The following is a 14,532-nucleotide window of genomic DNA, read 5'->3' on the forward strand; positions in this document are numbered from 1 at the left end:
GCATCAGGAGAGAATGTCGCATGCTAGACATAGAAAGTCCACCTGAAGGGCAAGTTAGCCATTCTATTACATATTTTAAATATGCATCCTTTTGATTGAGTGATTTCACTTCTAGAAAGATGGGTTATAAAATTGCTCTCTCACAGGTACCCAAAAATAAATTATGGACCAGGATGTTCTCTGCTTCCTTGTTCTTAATAGCAGAAAATTGGAGACACTCCAATTACCACCATTAGAAAAATCAGATAAGTAAATGATGGTTCTTTGACACGGGGGACGACCATGAGGCTTGTTGAAAACAGAGTTTTTCAATGGCTAACAGTCTACAAAATGTTGTGCAGTTAAAAAAAAAATGAGTAGAGCTGGGTGTGGTGGTACACACCTATAATCCCAACAACTCAGGAGGCTGAGGCAGGAAGATTTCAAGTTTGAGGCCCAGCCTCTGCAATTTGGAGAGATCCTGTCTCAAAACAAAAAAAAAATAAGAAGCGGATATGGCTCACGGGTAAAGTGCCCCTGAGTTCAAACCCCAGTACTACCAAAAAAAATTGGGCAAGCTAGGTCTATTGGTATGTGCCTTTAATTCCAGCTATTTAGGTATTTAGAAGGCTAAAGCAGGAGGATCCCTTGAGCCCAGGATCCCTCTTCAAAAAAAAAAAAAAAAAAAAAAAAAACTAATGAAAAAATGGTCTGTCTCATGGGTTTTCATTCATATTTTTTAAGAATATACGTGTTTGTTTCAGCCACAGTGGCACATGCCTATAATCCAGCAGCTCAGGAGGCTGAGGCAGGAGGATTGCAAGTTCAAGGCCAGCCTCAGCAACTTAGTGAGTGAGACCTAAGCAACCCAGCAAGACCTTGTCTCTAAATAAAATATGAAAAAGGACTTGGATGTGGTTAAGCACCCCTGAGTTCAATTCCCAATACCAAAAATAGGTATGTGTTTGTGTGTGTGTGTGTGTGTGTGTGTGTGTGTTTGCAATGTATATATGTCAGGGGGTGCATATACCCACCTACCCCAAACAGTTCATTGTAATTAATCAGGAGGTAAAAGATTGGTACTTGGTACTCTTTCCTAAGCTATAGGTTTATATTATGTTTAAATATTTTAACAAGCTTCTTGTTTTGTTTGCTAATCTACAGAGAATCGTGATATAATGATTCATTATATAATGAAGGTGGGGTCCCATTGCCTGTCTTCAATACCACTGGCTCATGACAGGTCTTGCTTCAGACATAACCCCAGTCACACCTCCCCTCCTATATTTTATTAAAGCAAATCCCCAAGTCATACAATTTCTTCCATAAATAGTCCAGTGAATGTCTGTAAAAGATAAGGACTCTTTTTAAAAGCCACAATACCATTATCACACCTCAAAAAAATAATTCTTTAATATCATCAAATATCCAGTAAGTAATTTCCAGTTATCTCATAAAAACATGAATTATTTTTGTCTAGAAAAAAAAAAGTTTGAAAAAGAAAAAAAATCAAAGGTACAACTTCTCTGAGCATTGTTGAGTGATACTTATCTAAAGCCTTTGAAAATGTGCTTATCTTTGCCCCCGCAATCCCAACCCATGAACTTATACTAAGGGAAAAAAAAAAAAGCAAAGAGGAACATAAATATTTTTCACCAGAGGATGCAGTGCCTGTAACATAGAAGTTGCTTGAAAAATATTGGTTGAAGTTTAGTTACCGCACTGTTGTTTGCAGCTTTGTTTGTAAAAGGAAACACCAAGAATAACAAAAGCGTCTGACCTTAGGGTAACAACTCAGTGAAAGATAGAAAATCCATTAAATGGAATTTTAAAATCATATTCTAACAGCGCAGGTAGATACCATCCCTGCACACACGAGAATTGGAGCTTAATCTCTGTCTCCTCTTGAGTGTAGGTAGATTTAGATTTTTCACCCAAAAAAATGGAGTGTGGAAAAGAGGAACCCTGGCTGACACTCCTTACCCATTCCCAGTGACGAGTCATGTGGTTTCAGGTGCCCCTGATATAGCACAATGCCAAGGACACCCTCTGGTCTAGTACCCCCAAACCCATAATGTGGGTCTCATCATGAGAGAAACATCAGACAAACCCAAACGAGGGGAATTCTACAAAATATCTGAGCATGTTCCGTGTTTCTAAAAGATACCTGAGCTGTCTTCCAAACTGTCAAAGCCATGAGAAATCTTCAGAAAATTGTCAGGGGCTAGAGGAGCCTCAGACTAAATGCCATATGGGATCCCTGATGGGATCCTGGGCTAGAAAAAAATGGCATTCATGGAAGAACTGGTGGAATCCTCCTAAAGTCTGTGGCTTAATTTATACTGTTTAATTAATGCTAATTTTTCAGTTTGGACAGATTACCATGGTCACACAAGATGTTAGCATTCGGGGAAGGTGGGTACCAGAACGCTGTGTTCTCTTTGGCAACTTTACTCTAGATCTAAAATCATTCAAAAAATAAAAATTTTTTTTTTTTAGGGCTGGGGAATGTAGCTTAGCGGTAGAACACTTGCCTACGATGGGCAAGGCTCTGGGTTTGATCCCGAGCACTCATAAAAACAAAACCAAAAAATATATATATACATATTTTAAAAAATCGGGATGCAGATATTTATTAGCATAGAAATATATTCATAATATTTTAAGGGGTCTCATGCCACTTTTTGTATGTTCTCATCTAGTTTTTGCTGAGTGAAGCCATTTTTGTAGAATAATGAATAATAGCAAGATGTGCATACAGTCATTAGTGGGTAGATGTGTTTGTCACCTGCACACGTGAGGAAACAAGTCTACAAGCCTATGACTTCCGGGGTGGCAGACTCAGAAGCCTCCAGGGGCCAGGTAAGTGAGGACCTCAGCAATTCTGGATTGTTCACGTTCCTCAAAGGAGCAGCTGTTGGTGGCCCCAGACTATTGCTATCCTGCAGGACTGGGACCCAGTCCCAACAGACCTTCTAATTCTCAAAAAAAAAAAAAATCGAAATCCAGATTGTTACACCAATTGTCAAAGCCTGCAGAACTGTGGGAAGAGGTAACTTCAGGATCACACAGCCAAGGAAAAGTAGGCTGGGACTGCCAAGGGCAGGCAAGACAGGCCGCTGGCTATGTGGTGCAGGCCTCGGCCCCACCATCTGCACCAAACCCTGGAGGTCGGTCAGCGGGCCAGAGCGGCACAGCGGTGCTCTTCCTGCCAGGGACGCTGCGCATGGCCAGGCTGGAGGGTGGAGGTTTGTTCAACATCCACATGCTTGGGATCTGATACTTCTGGTGCACCTGGTCAACGGTGGGAGCTGTGTGCATTTTTTTTGTGTGCGTGCATACACACTTAGGAACTAGTGATGAAGCATCTCCTTATGCTTTCATGCCTACATGTCCAGGTGGCGTCTGGCTGTCTCTGAGGGTGTCTGGTTGACAACGGCGTTCTACATCTCACATGCATATTGGTGTGCTTCTCCATGGGTCTGTGCCTACATCCGTGAATATGTGAGTGTGTGCAATAAGTAGCATGGATGCATCCGTCCGTGGGTATCCATGGTATAAGTATGTTTGTGAGAGTTGCATTATCTCTCTGGCCTCAATGCACCGTGTGTGCATCCCGTGTGTGTGTGTGTGTGTGTGTGTGAGTGAGCTCTGTCAGATGGGGCCATGTCTGTATGACTGTTGTATGCACAGGTGCCTGTGTCCATGGCTCTGGATTGTGTCTGGCTGGGTGTATGTGTGAGTGTGAGGCTGGGGCCCCACTTTCTCCATGCCTTGTGCCTGGTTCCAGCAGATCCCTAGAAAGAAGCATGCAGTGTCCAAGCATCTCTCCCACCCCACCCCCACCCCTGCTATCTCCCAATTCCCAATCAAAGGCCTGAGAAGGGGCAGGGTGTGTCAGCTGCCAGCCCCAGGTTCAGAGGACCCCGGAACACCTCCTGGTGCACAAACACAGCAGCCACCAGCCTACCCTGACCTGGCTTCTGGAGGCCCCTTGCCCTTGGCCCACTGGAGAGAATGTTGATCCGGGACTCAGCCCTGCAGCCCACCACCACTTCATCATGGCCCACAAAGACTTGCAGAGGGCCACTTGTTTAAAGGAGATGGACACAGACCAACCTGGGAAAGCACAGAGGGAGGGCATGTTCTTGCAGACGGTCCTCCTGGAGGGTATTATTCCAGACAGCGAGTAGAGGACTGGGGTAGGAAGGCTCAGGCCAGTGACATCATCTGAGGGGTTCTGCTGAGAAGGAGCCGTTCCCATGACAGTGCAGGAGAAGGGGTAGCAGGAAGAGAAGGCCCTGGCTTTAGCTGTAACTGGAAGGACCTTGGTTTAAAAAAAAAATTTATTTTATTTTTAAAACTTATTTTAGTTGTAGATGGACACAATACCTTTATTTTATTTTTTTGTAACGTGGTGCTGAGGATCGAACCCAGTGCCTCACGCATGCCAGGCAAGCGTTCAACCACTGAGCTCCAACCCCAGCCCCAAGGAAGGACCTCGGTTTGATTTGAAAATGGAATTCCTAGTTTAAAAGAAAAAAAAATGATGTCATAAGCCACACATTACCAGGAGCAGGGATCCTCAAAATGCCCTCCTCAGAGGGGTCAGGGAAGGCACCAGCAGCCCTTCTCACTCTGAAATCATCTTGTGTCCCGTGACAGAATGTCCGCTCCACAAGGACAGGGCCGTTGTTTATCTCGTGTCCTTCTGTCCCCTGCGTCTGAGACGGTGTCTGGCTCATGCTAGAGGCTCCCATGAGGTTTGGGGAACGAGTGGATGACCGAGGTGAGGATGGACAGGTGGCTGCCCCTCATTCAGAGCCTGCTGGGCACAGCCTTACGCATGTGCTCTCCCTTGTACCCTCCAACAGCTCTGGAAGGAAGGGGGCACTTAGATAAGGACCCTGAGGCTGGGAGAGGTGAGGTCACTTACCTGAGGTTGCATAGGCAGCATGTGGCAGCCTGGCTTGGAGAGGCCTGCAGAGGACTCAGGAGAAACAGAGGTCAGGCAAGGGCCAGTGGGCACACTGCCTTTCTGCATGACAGCTCTCCATTCATGCACAGGCCTCTGCTTCCCCTGGTGTCCCCACCTGGAGCCTCCTCACCTGCTTCAGGTACCATCACTGCTCAAGGTCACTGCTGGGGAAGTCATAGCCAGGTGGCCTCAACTGGGCCCAGTTGGGCGGGCCCAGCCCTGGGCACGCTGGTGGCTCCGCCCATCACTGGGCAGGCAGACCTGCCCTCTTGGGTGCTCCCTGGACTTACATCAGCTGGGTGGACTGGGGCAGCCTCCGGAGGAGAGGAAGAATGCAGCTCATTGTTAGCAAAAGGCCGGGATTCCTTTCCAACTGGCCCCACCCAGAGGCGCCGTCAGACCAGGCTGAGAGCAAGACTGGGTGAGGTGCTGGGGACAAGCTGACCCTCACTGCCCTAGGATGGTCTAACCAGCTCCAGGAATAAGGACCCATGTATTCGTCACCATCTAATCTCGCTGCCATTCATGCATGTGATTTTTATAATGAGAAAAAAAAAATGTACTATAAAAATAACTTCTCTCTCGCTTGCCCAATCCAAGGTTATTCTAAGCACTCACTCGTTTAATCCTCACAGTGACTCACCACCGCCAGGGAAGTAGTGTCACCGACCACATTGCAGAGGAGGAAACTGAGGCCCCGTGAACTTGCCCACGTTCACAAAGCCAACCGGTGGGGATCCACACCCAGCACGGATGGGCCCCAGTGCCCCCTTTGCTCTCAAGCAGTGCACCAAGTCGCTTTCAGGTTGGTGGTGGACACTGTCAATGCTCTGGACCCATATGATACAGATGAGCAAACACGGGGCTTGGGGTGTCAAGCTTCAGCTCTGTTCTACCCTTGCTTGTGACCTTGGGTGAGTCACAGTTTCCTCATCTGTAAAAAGGAGGAGTAATAATACCCACCAGAGCCCCAGTGGGCTTTTAGCGAAGAGAGAGTAAGATGAAGTCCTGGATATAAACTTCAAAGTGCTGTGCATACACGTAGGGCACCATTAATGCTGAGGATCTGTTTCGCATGGTGTCTGATCCAGTCTTTCCTCCTTGACCATAAGTTCCTCGCACATGAGGGACCATATAAAAATTACCTGCCTCTCCACAGGTCTTAATCAGAATTGGCTCCCCCAAATCTGTAGTGGGCTGGGGGTGTAGTACAGAGCTAGAGTGCTTGTCTAGCATGCATGAGGCCCCAGGTTCAATCCCTAGCACCACAAATACAAAAATTTATGTGTGTGTGTATGTGCATAGATAGATATAGATACATTTATTGACCAAATGACACAGCACACTGTAGTAGCTACAAGCACAGTTTCCAATTAGTACAAATACCTTACACCTTGGAAAACTATTTGGCAGAGTCTACTGGAGCTAAATTGAGGTACATCCAGTGATAGCCATTCCACTCCTGAGCATTTCCCTAACAGAGACGAATGCCTGTAGCCACCAAAACAGTCATTCAGGGGCTGGGGTTGTGGCTCAGAGGTAGAGCTCTCGCCTAGCACGCGTGAGGCACTGGGTTCTATCCTCAGCACCACATAAATATAAAATAAAGATATTGTGTCCACCTATAACTAAAAAAATAAATATTAAAAGAAAAACAGTCCTTCAAAACTGCAGCCGCTTTATGTGTAATAAGAACAGAAATAGAGGGGTGGGTGAACAAACTGTACGTGCGTGATACACTCACACACATTCACCTCAGCATTGAAAAATCAATGGCCAATTAACTGCTTCAACAGGGGTGAAGCTTAGAGACCTAGTGGGGAGTGCAGGGAATCCGACATAAAAGGGAACACATGGTATCAGTCTATGGGTGAGAATTTCAAGAAGAGAGATGACTCACCTGGAGTCCCAGCTGCTTGAGAGGCTGAGGCAGGAGGAGGGGAAATCTGAGGCCAGGCTGAGCAATTTAGTGAGACCCTGTTCCTACATTAAAAAAAAAAAAGTAAAAAGCTGGGGATACAGCTTAGTGGTAGAGCACCCCTGGGTTCAATCCCTGATACCACAAAAACAAACTTAAAAAAAATTTTCCAAAAAGAGACAAAAGAATATCTGGGGCTAAAGGTCAGGATCGTGACCCTCTCTGGGAAGGGGATTCTATGTGGGGAGGAGACTACTGGGATATCAGACGTGTTTTATTTCCATCTGGGTGGTAGGAGTGTGTGTGTGTGTGTGTGTGTGTTTTCAAGTTCATTGAGTTGCACCCTGCAGATCGATGCTCTTTACACAATGGAATTGTTGCATCTCATTGTTAAAAACAAATAAATCCAGGAAGACCGAATATGGGTTCTGGGATCCGATTGAAATCTCGATTCTGCTACTTCTGATCCTGATGACCCTGGTTATTCTGCTTCTCTGTGCAGGCAGTCATGAACTTGGAAATCGCATCACTACTAGAATAACAGTGGGATTGTCAAGAGGACCAATGGAGCATCTAGCACCTAGTGCAGTGCCGGACACACACAGGAAGTGTTCGACACTTGGTAGCTCTTATCAATAATGCAGGGTTTACATCTCAAGCCATGAGAAACACTTATTCCACCAATATTTACCAAGCACTCCATATGCCAGACACTGGGATGGGCTCTGGAGATAAAGCAGACCTGGCTCCTTTTGCCCGGAGAATTGACACTCTAGTTCAGTCAACAGACGTGACTTGTCCACAGCTACGTAGCTGATAAATGCCCCGGGTGGGACCCAAGCCAAGCTCCTCCTTGGATGGAGTGGATGCTCTTACTTCCCTTGGTCTGTCCCCTGGGGGCATTCCAAGGTAAGACGATGCCACAGACGTCTCCGCTGCCTATCTGCGACGGGCACCCCAGATTTGCAGCTGTGCCCTCACGGGTCTCTAGCCCCTCCTAACCTGCCTCTGGACAGCAGGCTGAAGCCCTGAGCCGAGTGGCCCTCTTGCTGAGTCCAATCAGGCATCTGGGAGGTGGGCTTCAGAGCCCCCACCCCCAGAAAGGAGGGAGAGGTTAACAGCCTGGATTCAATGACCACGGATGCTCTCGAATCCCTTCTTCTTCCCCACGACCCTCCAAAGTGCCTCGATGACCTACATCCACACAAACAGTGACCCTGTCTCCTGATTTGGAGGTGGCGTTTTTACAGGGATCCAGTTCAGGTGAGGTCTCTACGGTGGGTTCTAATTCAACAGGACGGAAGGGGACGTTGGGACACAGAGTCACACAGAGAGGGAAGACAAGGTGAAGAGACCAGGAGACGGCCACCTACAAGCCAAGGAGAGGCCCGATCGGATCCTTCCCACGCAGGCTCAGAAAGTGCCAGTCCTGCCCACACCTCCCTGTTGGACTTCCAGCCTCCCGCCTGCGAGACAATAAGTTTCTGTTGTCGAAGCCGGCCAGTCTGTGCCACTTTGTTCGAGGTGGCCCTCGTGGACAAGTATTTGAGAAACAATTCGTGTCCCAAAAGGTTCTCCAGTGAAATCATCTGCAAGCCCGTGATTTTCATCATTTAGTTGTGTCACCATCACCAGGATCTAAGCGTAAAACAGTTTCTTCACCCCAAAAGGAAATCCTGGGTCGTTAGTGAGCCACACCCCACCCCCTCTGTACCCCTGGCTCCTGCTGACACTCCTGTGCTCTGTGACTGCGTGGATTCGCCTTCGTCTGGACATTTCCTACCAATGGAGTCAGACAGCATGTGGCCCTTTGTGTCTGATTCTTTCAGTTCATGTTTCCGAGGTTGATTCACGAGGTAGCAGGTCAGGATACCATTCCTTTTACAGCTGCGTCACAGTCCCTTGTATTGATACAGCACATTTTTTATCCATTCATCAGTTGCTGCACCATGCAATTTTATTTTAAAATGAGGACTCGAAGCATGACAAATAGCCACATGTGTTGAATCTAAGCGCTGAGAACACGGATATTTGTTAAGTGGATATTTCTTTACACTTTTCTGTATGCTTGAAAGATTTCACTTTTTTTTTTTTTTTTGTATTACTGAGGTTTATGCTTTGCCACTGAGCTATACCACCAGCCCTTTTTATATGATTTTTTTTTTTTGAGACAGGCTTTCACTAAATTGCTGAGGGCCTCAGGAAGTTGCTGAGGCTGGTCTCGAACTTGCAAAACTCCTGCCTCAGCCTCCCAAGTCACTGGGGTCGCAGGCATAAGCCACCATGCATGTAGAAGTTTCTACAGTGTTTAATGTTTTTTTTAAAAAATATTTTTTAGTTGTAAGTGGACCTTTATTTTGTTTATTTTTATGTGGTGCTGAGGATCAAACCCAGTGCCTCACACGTGCTAGGCGAGCGCTCTACCACTGAGCCACGACCCCCGCCCCAATGTTTAATGTTAATAAGTATATTTTAAAATATATATATTGAAGGAGACAGAGAATAAGTCTCCAGCCATGAAAGGAAGATAATGAGTTGCTGACGTACTAAAGGGAAAGATGGTCTAATATTAAAGAAAGAAAAAGGACTTTGGAATCTTCTTTTCCAACTTCCTGTTCCCCTACGGACTAGCGTGCTGGGGACGGGGATGCCACTTAAGTCTCAGTCTATGAGGCTGCCATCTGTGTCTTTGCATTTTTTGGCTACTTTCCTGCCAGGCTCTGTGCTCAGGGAAGGTGTGACATTTTTTTTTCAAAGAGTAGGAAGGGACTATCCAGGCTCCCCGGACCCTACCTGGATCCGTGACCCCCTGTAGCCACCTGCAGGACCACCCCAGTCTGAACTCTGGTGATCTGCATCCCTGAAGAGTTCACTCCCTCCTGACACCGTCATCCCTCAGCTGCCCACAGGCACCGGTGGCCTAGATCACCTCCCACGTGGGTGGCATGACCCCAGGTGAAGGGACTGTGGTGTGGTCTGACCCCTCCGCACTGCCCATTCATCACGGACCTGGGCCTGGCACTGGCTCTGAGCTTCACCTTGTGCTTCCTCCTCCCACAGTATCAAGAGGAGGACCATACTTACCCCTGTGGGAAGGCGGGGCTCAGAGAAGCAAAGCGCTGGCCAGAGGTCCCCCCCACCGCCAGGACCTGAGTTCATTCTACAGGTGTTCAGACCCTCCTCATTAACTCACATCACCCAAGGCCTGGCACCAGGTGGCTTGTCTTGCACAGGGACGCGCCCAAGTTCCTCTGACCATGGAGCCCCACTTCCCTGATCCGTGAAGGCAAACCGAAGGGTACCTCTGGGGTAATGCAGCTGTGGGTCTCCCCAGCCAGCTGGGCCCATTGGTCCTCTTGTTTATAGAAGCTCGTGTGTGTGTGTGTGTGTGTGTGTGTGTGTGTGTGTGTGTGTGCGCGCGCGCGCACACACACGCGAGCACGTTTGTGGCCAGGCATCAACACAAAGGTGTCTAAGTTTTCCTAAGGCCCTATGGACGTCGTCTTACTTGCAATCACAGCAGGGAAATCTACATTTGTCACTACTTAAGAGGATGACATAACTCACAAGAAATAGCATTGTAATGGAGTTTTGGGGGGAGCTGTGGCTGAATGCAAATTGAGGAGGTTGAGGAGGTGGGAGGGGAGTGGGCTTGTCCTCCACCTTCCCCCACAAGGCCCTGCTGAGCTGAGCAACTTGTCATCGAGTTCCATCTGCATGGCATGGTGGCGGGGGTGGAAGGGGACTCCCTGAGAGAGAGGGCACAATGGTGCTTCTCAAGATGGAAATTAGGAAGGAACCAAGATGTGGGGGCAGGGGGGGTGGAGAGGAGGGCAGACCCAGTCTCCCTTCCTACAACACTGGCATTCTTTCCTCGAAACCTCGTAAAGTAAGGCAGTGTGGCTTCCCTGCTGTGGTCGGGTTCGGGTGGCATTGTTGAGATTCCAGGAAGGGTTGGCTGGCACTCCTGCCACCTGTGACCTAACAGCAGCTGTCCCCCCCACCACCACTCCCTGCTGCACCCCTAGGGCCCTGAGCTATGTGCTGCTGCTGAGTGGGCCCCTCCCACTTCATCTGAGACCCAAGAATGTTGTCATCTGGCCACCCACGACCTTATCAGCCTGGCCTTTCTCAGGGTGGCTGGGACAAAGGGTGTGGGCGTTCTTGGGACTCCAGGGGATTCTGGGAATGCATCTTTGCTCCCCCAGATCACCATCTGTCGGAGTCGGACAGAATCCTCGTCCACCAAGTTGCTGAAAGGGGACACTGAGGGCTGCAGGAGGGGAGAGACTGACTTGCCTGAAGTCGTGACTATTTTATTAGTGTGAATTGGACCCTTACTGGGGGGCCTCTTACCATTTCTGTTGTCACAGACTCCTGGGACAATGGGAAGAATGTTCTAGATCATCACTCAAATGCCCAGGCATGGGGCATCGGGGCACACAGGGTGGATTGGGGAGGCAGCATTTTGTCCAGGGTCAGAGCTCCTCATCCCTGGCCACTGGGGCCCTGCAGCGTGCAAGATCTTCTGACTTTCCAGAGGAGGCCAAAATTCATCTTCCTGTGGAAAAACTACGGATTTTCAAATGCTGGTGATGAATGAAAACCTTAGCAATTTATATTAAATTGTATCAGCCAAGTTAAGCATATCGGTCTGCCAGGTGCAGGCTGAGGACCATCAGGTTGGGACACTGGCCTTCAACCCTGTCCCTAGGAAAGGACACACACACACCATACCCCGAGCCTGGGAAACCCTGATCCCTGTGGCACCGGCTTGAGGTGGGCAAGCAGTGGGTAAGGAGTCACCAACCCAGGATTAAGCCTCTGCTCGCCCAGGCTTGCCGGAAAGAACATTCCGGGTCCTCTCATTCCTGTTCAGGAACCCGGAGCAGTTAAACAAGTTGTCCAGGTAGCCATCAAGGAAGTCGGGAGGAGGAGGAGGAGGAGGAGGAGGAGGAGGAAGAGGAGGAGGAGGAGGAGAAGTCAGAGTGGTGGGTGTCAGCTCCGAGGTCAGATCTTTACTCGAGGTCAGATCTTTACTCGGTGTGTGTGTGTGTGTGTGTGTGTGTGTTAGTTACTGGGTCCTGGGGATTGAGCCCAAGGGCATTCTCCACACCCAGCACGTCCCCATTTGTATTTTGAACCGGAGTCTCACTAAATTGCCCAGGCTGGCCTCAAAGTTGTGATCCTCCGGCTTCAGCCTCCCGGGTCCCCTGGGATCCACAGGCATGCAACCACCACGTTCAGCTTTTAGATCACTTTTAAAACCTACTGCCATGGAAATGCTATGCAAATCGTTGGTATACTGTATTGTTTAGGAAATATAATGGCAAAATAAAAAAGAGTTCATACATGGTCCTCACAGATGCAAAAAAAAATTTTTTTTTCTTGGAATATTTTCATTCTGAAGTTGGTTGAAACCAAGGATGGAGAGAACCTGCTAATGATAAGGGAGACCTGACGGTACCTGCCGGGACAGGGTTAGGGACAGGGGCTCAGAGAGGAGTCTAGACACAGTCCTGGTCTTCTGCCTGAACAGAGAGGAGTGAGCACACCCAACAGAGAGCCATGGTTGGGGGGTGGGGGACTGGGAATGTAGCTCAATGGTGTCTGCCTAGCTTGTGGGGGGTTCAGTCCCCACCACTGGGGGGAAAAAAGAAGAGTGACCTAGGGCACATGGGACTGCTCTGTGTGGTGGGAAATCCCCTTCCCTGTTCTGTTTCTCTGACCTCCTCCCAAAATTCCTTAACCCACAGACCAGGGCGGCGCGGGGTGCTGTGGGCAGAGAGCAGTCAGGTTATCAGCTGTGTCCATCTGAACTCTCAGACCTTGTGACCTCCGGCCACTCCCCGCCACCACCCCCATCCTCAGCCTCATCTCCTCAAGTGTCAAGTGGGAGAAGACATCATCGGTGAGCAAGGCCACCAATGGACCCCAGCTGGGTTGGGGCTCCTTCCTGCCCCCCCCCCCAGGCACCCCTTGGTGCTTGGTCCGCCTTCCTCTGTCTCCACCACGAAGTCCTGGCTGCACGGGGCTCTGTTCGAACCCCCCAAACCCAACAGCTCACCAAGTGAGACAGGGGCAAACACACCACCCTGTCACTCTCACACATATTTATACGCTAAAAAAAAAAAAAAAGTTGATCCCATAGAATCGGAGCTAGCAGGGAGGGGACTGGCGAGGGGCTGGTTCACAGGCCCAGGGGAGAGGTTGGACAGGTGAGATTAACTCCTAAGGTTCTATAAACTGGACAGGGTAACTGTGGTTACAGCAAGGAGTCGTATATTTCAAAATAACGAGGAGATTTTTCAGTGTTCCCAACCCAAAGAACTGATAAACGTGATGATTCCCAAGTGCACACACATGTTGAAATGTCCCACGTTCCTCAGCAGAATATATGATTAGGTGTCAATTGAAAAAAAAAAAACTAAAGAAAGATCCAGTCTGGTCACTTCCTGGCTGAATCCTGCTCCCCATCATGGCTCCTTGGTACACCCCAAACCACGGGTCTGCATCCCCAGCCTTGCATCAGGCGCACTCACATATTCAGTGACTCCAGATGAATTCTGGAACCCAGCTTAGATTCTTACAAGAGCCCAGGGACTCTGAGCCCCCCCACCCCCTCCAGGGACCTGGAGCAGATCTGGAAGGAGCCCTGTCCAGGGAAGGGGCCCTGGGTTGGAAAAAAACCACCCTATGGCCCTTGTCTGACACCATCTGCCCCTGGGCGAGGATGGTGGTCCCCGTGGCTCTATACTGGCTGGGCAGGTTCCACAAAAGCCGGTCTGGCAGGATTGCTATGGACAGTGCTCAGCCCTGCTGCAGAATGGGCCTGTCCTGACACCTGTGGCCCGGTTACCTGGTGCAAGGCCTGCTCTGGGCTTCTGAGGTCTAGCTGAGCATCTCCCTAGCTCTGTCTGCAAAAAAAAAAAAAAGACAACCCACACCCGAATGTCCCCCATTTATCCAACAACTCACGCCAGGTATCTACCAGGTGGAGATGCTCTGCCTGGGCTGAGGGTCCCCTAGTAAGCTGGAAGAACCGGCTTCCAACCTTTTGTGAAGGTCACCTATAGGACTAGGAGTTGATCTTGAGAGGCTGGAGCCTGGGAGTGGAAGACATACCTAGGTATCCTGGGAGGGTTCTGCTGTAGTTTAGGTTCCCCTAGAGGATCCGGGTGCAGGTGGCTTTTGGAGAGAGATTCAGAAATCAGTTCTGAGTGAGTTGGGGAGGTGAGATGGGGAAGGGGAGACAGGCTGCATAAGGGAGCAGGCCAAAGCTGGGAGGCACCAGCAAGGCCTTTCGGAGGCCATTCCCCCTACCTAGAATACTCCTTGTCCAGTTGTTTGCATTTTTACCTGTTCTCCGTCAGATGATGGGCTCCCTGGATAAGGAAATAGGGGAGGCTAGAAGAAAATGTGTGGAAGAAGAAGACCCCAACTCAGAACCTTCTCCTTAGAACCTTGACTTGGTGAGGGAGGGCAGAGACGTTGAGATTTCTTAGACCTCTGAAGTCAACTCTGAGTTCAGCCAAGATGAAACAAGCAAGGAAGATATAGATTCGCACACAGGATCCAGAGAATAATAAGCAAAGGAAGAATCAGGGGTTGGAAAGGACATGAGATTTATTTAAGTAACCAAACTAGTATGTTTAGC

General features: G+C 49.0%; 1 long non-coding RNA gene across 1 annotated transcript; it reads right to left on the reverse strand.

Annotated features, from left to right (window-relative positions):
• Positions 1-2,580: 2,580 nt before the first annotated feature.
• On the reverse strand, positions 2,581-5,392 carry LOC124101024 (uncharacterized). Its single transcript, XR_006854509.2, has 4 exons — positions 5,088-5,392; positions 4,550-4,959; positions 4,099-4,306; positions 2,581-3,776 (listed from the first exon to the last, which is right to left on the reverse strand). It is a non-coding gene; the product is annotated as an uncharacterized LOC124101024 (long non-coding RNA).
• Between the last annotated feature and the right edge of the window lie 9,140 nt (positions 5,393-14,532).

The sequence above is a fragment of the Marmota monax genome, unplaced genomic scaffold (assembly GCF_021218885.2).
Source record: "Marmota monax isolate L192 unplaced genomic scaffold, Marmota_monax_Labrador192_F-V1.1 WCK01_AAM20220418_F8-fsc00291, whole genome shotgun sequence".
Taxonomy (NCBI): Eukaryota; Metazoa; Chordata; class Mammalia; order Rodentia; family Sciuridae; genus Marmota; species Marmota monax.